General features: G+C 37.0%; 1 pseudogene; it reads right to left on the bottom strand.

The window, feature by feature from the left end:
* Positions 1–900: 900 nt before the first annotated feature.
* Positions 901–10,642, bottom strand: LOC127810672 (ribose-phosphate pyrophosphokinase 4-like; annotated as a pseudogene).
* Between the last annotated feature and the right edge of the window lie 271 nt (positions 10,643–10,913).

The raw sequence follows: 10,913 nt of genomic DNA, 5'->3' as shown, positions 1-10,913 counted from the left end.
CTATTATTTCCTCTCAATTTTTGTTTTTCGTGGCCTAACAAACTGCGACCAATTATGTTTTTACTATAAAAAATTCTTAAGAGTCAGACAGGTTATCAGACAAGTTTACAAAATGAGGGGTAAATGACTAAAATGTCATCACCTATATTGCAGTGTACTTTTTTTAATGCAATATGAATGAGGGCATTTTATTCTTTCAACCCCTATTCTGTAAGACTATTTGATCCTGTATAAAAACTCTTTTACCATAGACAGAGTTTAAATCAAATATCTCATTTTTTATTTTCAGGGTAATGTATTTTATATTTTATTTTTTATCCCTATTCCCGTTGAATAACAAATACTTATCAAACCCTCGTTACCTAATTAATTTACACATTTAAAAAATATTTTATTCTCAAAAATTAATTTGTGTTTGATCTACGTATTTTGTCAACATAGAAACGCCCACAGTCCACGTCTTATATAACTACTAGAATTAAAAAAAAATAATGAAAAGAAAAACACAACTAGAGATAATTTTAAAGATTCAAATATAATATTGAAAATTAAAACATAATTGAAATAGTATTTATGTTCAAATGTTACAATAAAGAGTAGAGAATTAAACATTAAAAAAATATCTTTTAAATTTATATAGAAAATAAAATAAAAACTATGTAAAAAATTATATGCAGGTGGGTAACGGGTAGGTGACCCGCATTCAACCATACTTCTTGAACACAATCATGTTTATTGTGATAAAATAGGCCACCTTAGCCTTGGCAAAAATCTAACGGTCATTAACTCATTGGTTCCATACTTGGAAGAGATCAAATAGAATAAATGTACAAAAAAAAAAAAACAAACAACAAAATTGTGAATAGAAGAGGTCATGGTCAGTAGGAACTAGGAAGAAAGACTCAGTATCCAAGTTTGAAGATGCCAGAATATTGACAATTTGGCATCCAAATGAATCCTTCAGAATGATTCCAAGCTTAACATGGCCAAAATCTTTCAGATAAGCCGACATGATCTGTCTGAATTTTATTACCTAAAGCCACAAGATGAATGCCAATCCATTCCTAATGCGTCTCTTGAAACGCCGACGCTCTGAAGGAATAAACCCATGATCTTCCAGTCACTAAAGTGCCGTCAATCCCTTGCAAGAAAAAATGCTACCTAAATTTGAAGGATAGCTGCTATCGGAGCTGCAAGGCTAAGAACTTCAAATGGCGGTCTGCCCTTTACAGCCCGAACTGTTCGAGGACACGAGTCCGTGATCCAGAAGTACGTAAATCCCTTCTCGGGGGACCCTGTTGGAAGAACAGGCGAAAACAAAGGAAAAGGTGATGAAACATGTACCCTTATCCATGTGTTAAAAGATTATTCAACTAAATAAACTCATCAAGAATTTCCAGCATGCAAGTCAGGTGCGGGACAAATCAAGAAAATTAAAATCCTCCAAGAAGAAAGTTATTATGGAAATAAAGTTCTAAAATGTGAGGAAATAAATTAATAAGGAAAATTTGGAAAACTCATTTTAGGAGTTCTCTAGGTCAATTTTCAAGAACCGTGGTTCCCAAATCTCCATTCTCAATTTAGAAAATTTTTGTATTTGAAGAAATTTTCTATTTTTTTATTTTATGCGGAGTAATTTTCCAAAAAACTGGGGTTGTTTTCCACAATTATACAGCCCCTAAGTTTCTGGAGGTTACGAGGCTAGGGTTCTAAGCCATTGCAAAGAGGCAGCGAGGCCCCTTCATAGGCTTAGATAAGCTCACCTTATTGTGAGGTGAAAGTGACTCCGGACAACGGATGATGACTCCTAGGCCAACAATACAGATGAAGAGTTAGCTTCCAACCAATGAAGCAGTCTTTCTCTGGTTGGTTAGACAACAATAAGATGTTGCAGAGAAATAGGTAGACAAATGCCTGAGGCTGAGGCAGGAGTGCACCAAGCCAATCTTGGGTGAGGTGACCCTATACTCTTTTGGTTCTATGCAAGGTACAGTCCCTCGTGTGCTACCCCAGCCAAACCATGCAGAACCCCTTCAACCAACTTCTCAAGAAAAAGGGGTATTGATGGCCATGAGCCAACCTGGCATGTTGGAACCATGTGGTTGCCCAAGAGAGAGGCCTTGATGGTTGGAGGATGTTGTGTGGCAAATTAAGATATCACAACAACATGGAAGGAAAAATTATTCCACATGTGGGGCCAGGGTCGAGCAATGTGAAGGCCGTGGAACAGATTCCCACAATAGCAAAGAAAAGGCATGTGGTTCCCAACACCTAAAGGGCAATGAGAGAAAAAGAAAAAGGCAAAGAATAGTCATGGGATATGACAATGTATTGTACATGAATATGCTGGCTCTTTGAGAGTTCTTCAAGGTATCCAAGGTATCCACACTTGGGTTACTCATCATTTACTAGTATACTAGAAGCGTGTACTTCTTGGTCCTCTTGTACTAGGGAAAGGTCTCCTCTCAATATTCTAATGCCTACAGAATGGTCTATCTAATACACAAATGTATCTCTATTAGAATTTCAATTATGCTCATATTCATCACTGTAGGAACAGGGTTCAAGCTTCTCCAAACACCTTTTTATTAATGGACTCCTGACATAATAAATTCCTACCTCTATCTCTCAAAGATTTGTATTTTCAAAGTTCCATAGAGATATGCTATCCCCATCTGGCCTAAGACAGAACTCATATTTAAGTAACAATTAAGGTGAAATAGGACCAGGATCAATAAATCTCTTCATGACAAATAGATCTGAAATTGAAGGAACAAGTTTGACAAAATATCACAAAAAATACACTACCATATTATATTCAAGAATCCCATTAAGCATCACAAACATTTTTGTTCTCACACCATAAATATTGTAGAGCTCCAAGACATGAAAGAGTGTGAAAAGGTTCTTGTTTTCTGTACTTCCTATCCAATCGAGTGGTTATTGATGCAAGAAACTGTGACCGTATTGGGTTAGGTGGATCATTATTATCAGTAGTAATTCTAGCCATTGCATTTTGAGAAGACAGATTTTTTATGCAATCAATCATTTATTAAATGAGTTGTTTTCTATTGATGAAATCCAATATGAAAGGAGTAATTTTTTGGAGATACTTCTTTTTTTCTGCTAATTATTAACAGTTGGGTATTTGGAGTTATTATGCTATTAGAATTAGGGTTTATCTTTTTAAGTATAAAGATTCTTTTGTAGGAAGAAAATAGGACATCTGTTGCTCGAATAATGATGGGAAGTCTTCCTTACTCAACAATTAACACCAGAAACCAAGGCAGTTAACACAATGGAATTGAAGACATGATAATTAACTCGTAGACATTCTTCAGATATTCAACCGGAAAAAAGTTATATTATGTCAATTTAAAGCAATTTTAGAAGAGACTGTTAGATTTCAAATCTTACAACTTGATTCTGAAGTGGACGTTTAATTATCTCAGTGACAACCCCCACCCCAAAAAAAAGAAAAAAGAAAAATTATGGAACACTATGAACAAAATGGAGTATAGGAAGATGATATTGCATACCTCCATTATCATGTTCAAAGCGTTCCCATGACCTATTGGGAAAAACCCCATGTGTCACATAGGCACTAGTTTTTGCTGCTCCATGTTTTGCCAACACTTTCTAGAAAATAGGGGAAGGTAAGTATCACTGTAAAAAGCATAGAAAAGAAAGTCTTTGGAGTTCATTTTCAACAATCAAAGATTCAAAAAACAACAAAACAAGAAGTCTGACTTTCATACCTGGCACTCAATGAGAGTGCTACCTGATTGCACCAGATCATCAACTATCACAACATGACGGCCTCTTGGGTCTCCTTCTTTGAGACGTACAATCCTTTGATCACCATCCCGAACTTTGGCACAAACAATCTGAAGATCATGAAATGGATTACACACATATAGCATAAAGGATGATGCTGTGGAACAAAGGTGAAGGAGAGACCAAGTATTTCTGCTGGTGAGATCACATAATAGGTTCTATAGATGATGTATAACCTCATGCCTCCAGCATAAACTCACAGAATAACACATCACTTGAAATAGACAGGAACACAGCTGTCTCAATAACCTACAATACGATCAGGTGCAGAAGGATCTGGAATCCAGTCCAGATAGAGGAAAATAAGAGAGGCACCGAAGTTACAAAACAAATATAGCATTTGAAGATAGAAGAACCCATTCTTTTGGGAGGACAAAAAGGGGTGGTTCAATATACTTTGTACCCTTATATTCTCACTCAATCCCACTTTGCTCCTAATTTAGTCAACCCCTGCACAACATTGGCCAAGAGGTGCATCTAATCTCTAGAGAAGCCATGCCTTTTACTACCATGCATGTTGCATGTGATATTTTTTCATTGGAGTATTTAATAGAATATTTCTAGTGAAGGTGTACTTCCTATTCAATCCCCAATAAAGAAGAAGGGTTTCCTTAGGTAACCGATAATAGCGTAAAACTTGTCGAAGCAAAACATCATAAATTCTAGACAAATGAGAGGTCAAAGATATAGAATTCACATAGCTGACCCCACCTAGTAGGACAAAGGTTAGTCTGTTGTTGTTGCAGTAGTTGTAGAGCATTTAATAGAATTTCACATCTAAGCTAATATGATGCAAAAATGCAACTACCAAGGGTTGACTGTAAGTCTGACTAAATTAGGGGGTCACTTGGGATTCAGGTAAAAATAAAAGTGTGCAGAGCATAATTTACACCCCCCCCCCCCCAACCAATAGAAGGAAAGAAAAAGAAAAAGAAAATTCTTTTTATGTTTTTTATGTTTGTTGTTGTATCATACATCAAACATCTTGTGAAATATCCTAGAATGCACCACATTAACTTTCAAATAATTTTCCAAAAAATAGTAAATTAATTACCTCTCAATCATTATGCAGTGTTACAGAAAAGTGAAGTCTTGCATTTGTTATAGAACAGGTTCACCAAATAGAAAGTGGAAGGTGACTATAAGGTCTAAATAGGTGTACTTGAGAAGATCATTGAAGCTAAGGGCCAGGCTAAAAAGGGCAGGTGAAGTGTAAGGCATCAAACTCCTGTCTTGCATCAATCACAGTGGCATGAGAAAGACTTCCTATCTTTGAGTTCTTGCTTCATCAGGACCCTGTTAAGTAGCAACTCCAACTCAACAACCAGAGGTTTAGAACTCCATGTAAAAATACAAATACTTGCACCTAATCAACCTTCTATATATACATGACAATCAAAAGGTTCACTCAATAACTTTGAACAGAGTAGATGCAATCTCCTATGCACAGCGGCATGCAGCTTTATTAGCAGAAAAACAACAAACAATTGGGTGACGAAATTCATCCTAGAGATGTTTGGTTGATTTGATATGTATCCAATGGGGTGATGGTGGAAGTAAAGAAACATTTAAGGTCAGGAACAATACCATAGGGAAATGCTGCAGCTGGTTGTGGAACCGTTTCCATGCACCATCATCAGGAAAAGTAATGGATATCTAGAAAAAGATGGGACAGACAAGATGTCAGATATTGAAAAAAAGGATAATTAAACCGTCATCTAAGCTCAAGTCCACAATGTCCATCTGATCACACTACTGAATTTCAGCTAAAAACTCTGGGTTCATTGCAAATTATCTGGTTTAGATTTCCAACAGAATTCTAGAAGTTGAAATGTTAAAAGTCCTTACTATTTATCATATTTACTTCTTATACATTTGCATATTTAATTATTTTATGTCATGGGTGCCCTTCATGAGAAAATTGGTTTTATGAGCAAGAACCCATGCAAGTTAGATATGCTTCACTTGAGAAGGTGAACTCAGAACCAAAATGTTAAAGAGAATGAAGGGGGAATTACACTGTCTGAATCAGGGAGCCATTGAAGCCTATTCTTAAGCAAAGGTATCCCACTATCAAAGCAAGGTAAAACATTATCACCAAAGTAGAATCTCTCCTGAAATGCAACAAAACAATTAGCACAAAAGTGTTCAATTTATTGGAAATACCACTCCAGCTAAAGAGAATCATAAAAACTCAAAAACATATCAATTACGGCACTACGAGAATAATGCCAAATTATCAATGCCAAGTGACAAGTGAGCTAGGGCCGCTGCATCAGCGCCCGGATGTAGTGATAAATGAGCAAGGGTTCCCGCATTTGCTTGGATGGATGTGGGTAAAGAAGCTAGTCCAAAATCAAAACTAAAATCAAAATCAAAACCAAAATCAAAATCAAAAACAAAATCAAATTCAAAGTCAAGGCCAAAAACAAAATCAAATCCAAAGTCAAGGCCAAAAACAAAATCATAGATTAAGGATTGGGTCATGGAACATAGGAACATTAACAGGCAAAGCTATGGAAGTGGTGGATGTGATGATTAGGAGAAAAATTAATATTATGTGCCTTCAAGAGACGAGATGGGTAGGGAAAAAAGCAAAAACTTTATCAGAAGCTGGATATAAAATATGGTACACAGGAACTGATCGAGCGAAAAATGGAGTGGGGATTATTATGGATAAAAGCTTAATGGATGAGGTAGTGGATGTAAAGAGAATAGGGGATATGATTATTATGGTGAAGATTAGTCTAGGAAGAATGACTATGAATATCTTTAGTACATATGCACCACAAGCGGGGTTAGGTGATGAGATAAAAGCAAAATTCTGGGAGGACTTAGAGGGACTCATACAAATGATACCAAGAGGAGAGAAAGTGATTATAGGAGGTGACTTAAATGGGCACGTGGGTAGAGACGGAAACGGATATAGAGAGGTACACGGAAGGTATGGATTCGGGGAAATTAATAATGAGGGTAAATCTATCCTAGATTTTGCTATGGCATATGGGCTCATTATAACCAATATTAGGTTCAAAAAACGGGACGAACACTTAATTACATATAAAAATATCACCTCAAGCACCCAAATAGATTACTTCCTCATGAGACAAGAGGATCGGTTATGTTGTAGGAATTGTAAGGTGATACCGGGAGAGTGTTTGACTACTCAACATAGACTTCTAGTACTTGACGTCCAAGTAAGAAATTGGAAGAGAAAAAATCACATAAAACAAAATCCAAGAATCAGGTGGTGGAATTTAAAAGGGGAGAAACAACTAATCTTCAAAGAAAAATTAAGGGGTAGAAGGGAATGGAATGGAGAAAGACAGACAAACCAAATGTGGAAAGAAATGGCTAATGCTCTGAGAAGCACGGCAAAAGTAGTCCTTGGAGAGACAAATGGTAGAGCCCCTAACCTTAAGTAGTCTTGGTGGTGGAATGAAGAGGTACAATTGAAAATCAAAAATAAGAAAACTTGCTATAAGGCGGTATATCAATGCAACAATGAAGAAAATCAAAAAAATTATAAAGAAGCAAAAAAGGTAGCAAAAAGAGCTGTTAGTGAAGCAAGGTCAAAAGCATATGAGAATCTATATAAATGACTTGATACAAAAGATGGAGAAAGGGATATATATAAATTAGCTAAAGCAAGAGAAAGAAAAATACGGGATTTAAATCAAGTGAAATGCATAAAAGATGACAATCAAAATGTTTTAGTAAATGAGTGAGCGATTAAGGAGAGATGGAAGGAGTATTTCACAAAATTATTCAATGATGGTGGTGACACAAGAGTTAGGTTGGGACATCTTAGTAACTTCGAAAGGGAATGTGAGCTACACATTCTATCGACGCATAAGTTCAAATGAAATAAGGCAAACATTAAAAAAAATGAAAAATCATAAGGCAGTGGGACCAGATAATATACCAATAGAAGCATGGAAATGCATGGGAGAAGAGGGCATCTCATGGCTAACGCAACTATTTAACACCATCCTTAAATCAAAAAAGATGCCAGATGAGTGGAGGAAGAGTACTTTGGTTCCTATATACAAGAACAAAGGAGATGTTCAAAACTATGAAAATTATAGAGGAATTAAGTTAATGAGTCATATCATGAAACTCTGGGAGAGAGTAATAGAGCAGAGGCTCAGAAAGGAAACAAAGGTGTCAGAAAATCAGTTTTGTTTCATGACTGGTAGGTCAACAATGGAAGTTATATATTTACTGAGGCGTCTAATGGAAAGGTATCGAGATCATCAGAAGGACCTACATATGGTGTTTATAGATCTAGAAAATGCCTATGATAGGGTCCCTAGAGAAGTATTATGAAGAGTTTTAGAGAAGAAAGGAGTCAAAATAGCCTATATACAAGCCCTTAAGGACATGTATCATGGTGTAGAGACAAGGGTCAGAACATGCGGAGGGGATACTGAACCATTTACAACTACAATAGGACTGCATCAAGGTTCTGCACTAAGTCCATACTTATTTGCCCTAGTAATGGATGAACTCACTAAAGATATACAGACAGATGTGCCATGGTGTATGCTATTTGCAGACGACATAGTGTTGGTGGATGAAACAAAAGAAGGAGTGAACACTAAGCTTGAGTTGTGGAGAAACAATTTAGAATCTAAGAGATTTAAATTAAGTAGAAAGAAAACAGAATATATGGAATGCAAATTTAGTAAAAATGCAAGAGTGGATGATGTTATAATAAAATTAGAAGACCAAATCTTACAAAGAAAAGACCATTTTCGATATTTGGGATCAGTGATTCAAAAAGATGGAGAAATCCACGAGGATGTCGCATATAGAATTAAGGCATGTTGGCTAAAATGGAGAAATGCATCGGGGGTGTTATGTGATGGTAAAATCCCATTAAAATTGAAAGGAAAATTTTATAGGACAGTTATAAGACCAGTCTTGCTATATGGCTCAGAATGTTGGGCAGTTAAATACCAGCATGAGCAAAAGACGAGTGTAGCGGAGATGAGGATGTTAAGATGGATGTGTGGACATACAAGAAAGGATAAAATTAGAAATGAAGTTATTCGTAATAAGGTAGGAGTAGTGCCAATCGAGGAGAAGATGAGAGAGACTAGATTAAGATGGTTTGGTCATGTGAGAAGGAGACTAAGAGACGCTCCTGTGAGGAAAGTTGATGAAATGGAACAATTAGTCACAAAAAGAGGTAGAGGTAGACCCAAGAAGATTTTGGGAGAGACATTAAAATTTGATATGAAATATATGGATCTAAATGAGGATATGACAAAAGACAGAAATATATGGAAGTCTAGAATTTATGTAGCCGACCCCACATAATGGGATAAAGGCTGGATATGTTGTTGTTGTATCAATGCCAACATATAAGTCAAACCTGCAAAGCATGGATATCGAAAATAACTAGACTAGTAGGCCCTCCCCTTGAAATTGGAATATTTGACAGTATCCTAGCAAGAGTTAAAGCTGTTGCAACATCTCCTTCATCCTCCATCCGCTCAGAAGTGCCCGTTGGGAAAAAAGGAAGGACAAGAGTGAAAGAGGAGACAAATAGCTTGGGTAATGCATAGATAACAGAGAGTTGCTCAAAAATCACTCCTGGAGAACTAAATGAGGCAAGAAATGCTACGTGCTGTCCCCGAATTCCATGAGCATTTGATATGAACAAGTTTGGGAATCCATCCTCAAACGTCCTAATTCAATACATAGCATAAAGTTTATTCAGACACAATAACTAGGTGAAACAGCATCGAAGGAAATTGTACAGCCTGTTTGGCATGCAAATGAAATCATTTTGTTTTCAAATGAAGTAATTCATGACCGGTTAAATTGAAATAAGCTAATATATGAGACATGTGGGAGCCAAACATAATAGCTTACTTCTCAATATTTGATTCCAGGACATCTATGTATCGGAAGAGACAATAAAACTCCAATTTTCACAAAGCAAATAGAGTTGTCTGTTTGCACTCTCAAAATTTCTTTTCAAGCTTGGCTTTCATTTGTGTTGGTCTCAAAACAGGAATAACAGAAACTTCAATCAATTCCATTTTTGTAGGAAAAGGCCCATTTGGCAATGATTGAGATCCCAAATTGCTCAGCTCATCCAAAAAAGAAAGAATGAATAAGACCTGAACCCAACGGGTGGTTTGGCCGCAAACACAAATTATGAACCTTGATTTTTTTTTTCCTGGCAATGCAAATAGAAAACATAATTCGGACCCGCACCAAACGCAGCCCAAAGTTTCCAGGTCTTCGAGCTCTACAACCAATTGCCATTGCATTCGCAGACAAGCCAATTTAAAATGGATAAAATTCACAATTTAGCAACAACGGAGCTACCTCCAGGTGATGTTACGGAGCTCAATAGCATCGGATTGAGCGGCAACGCGCTCGGCGAGATCCTTCATCTCGGCACAGTAGAAGAGGCACACTCTCTTGGCGCTCTTCAAACTTGAATCCAAAGCCGCAGCGGAAGCCATTGGAATCAAAGATGAGGCTTCAGGATAATGTGAATCGGATCGCTTCCAGAGACACAGTCAATCGTCCACTTCTGCGAGCCCTCGAATCCCCTGAGATCGCATCGAATCTGGATCTTCGAAAACGACCGAAGCTCTGGAGGCTTTAGGGTTTTGGTAGGGTTTCTGGACGGAGAAGAGAGTGGCGGCGGAGCGGCCGACATACGAGCGATGCGGTTAGGCTACTGGCGTTGGAACGGCGTCGTGTCCCTCCGGTTTGACGCACTTCCATTGTTCGCTGCGCGCGTAATGGGAAGAAGATGACCGTCATCTCTCGATTTCCAGTTATGCCCTTGCAGGTTCAGTGTTGATAAGAGTGAATTTTGTCCTTGATTGGGAAATTGAGATTGTTTCTGGTGGTTAATTTGTCTATTCATACAAGCTTGTTTGTCTATTCATACAAGCTTCCACGTGCCATCAAAGACAAAATAAATATTCATATTTGTCAAGTAATAATTATTATAATTTTAAGGATGAACAGCCAAAGTAATCACGTTTCTAGTTAAATTGATTATTACATGTAAAAATTAAATAAATAAATTATATTTTAATTTT

Source organism: Diospyros lotus, chromosome 9, assembly GCF_014633365.1.
Source record: "Diospyros lotus cultivar Yz01 chromosome 9, ASM1463336v1, whole genome shotgun sequence".
Taxonomy (NCBI): domain Eukaryota; kingdom Viridiplantae; phylum Streptophyta; class Magnoliopsida; order Ericales; family Ebenaceae; genus Diospyros; species Diospyros lotus.
This window is presented reverse-complemented; position numbering and strand designations above follow the sequence as displayed.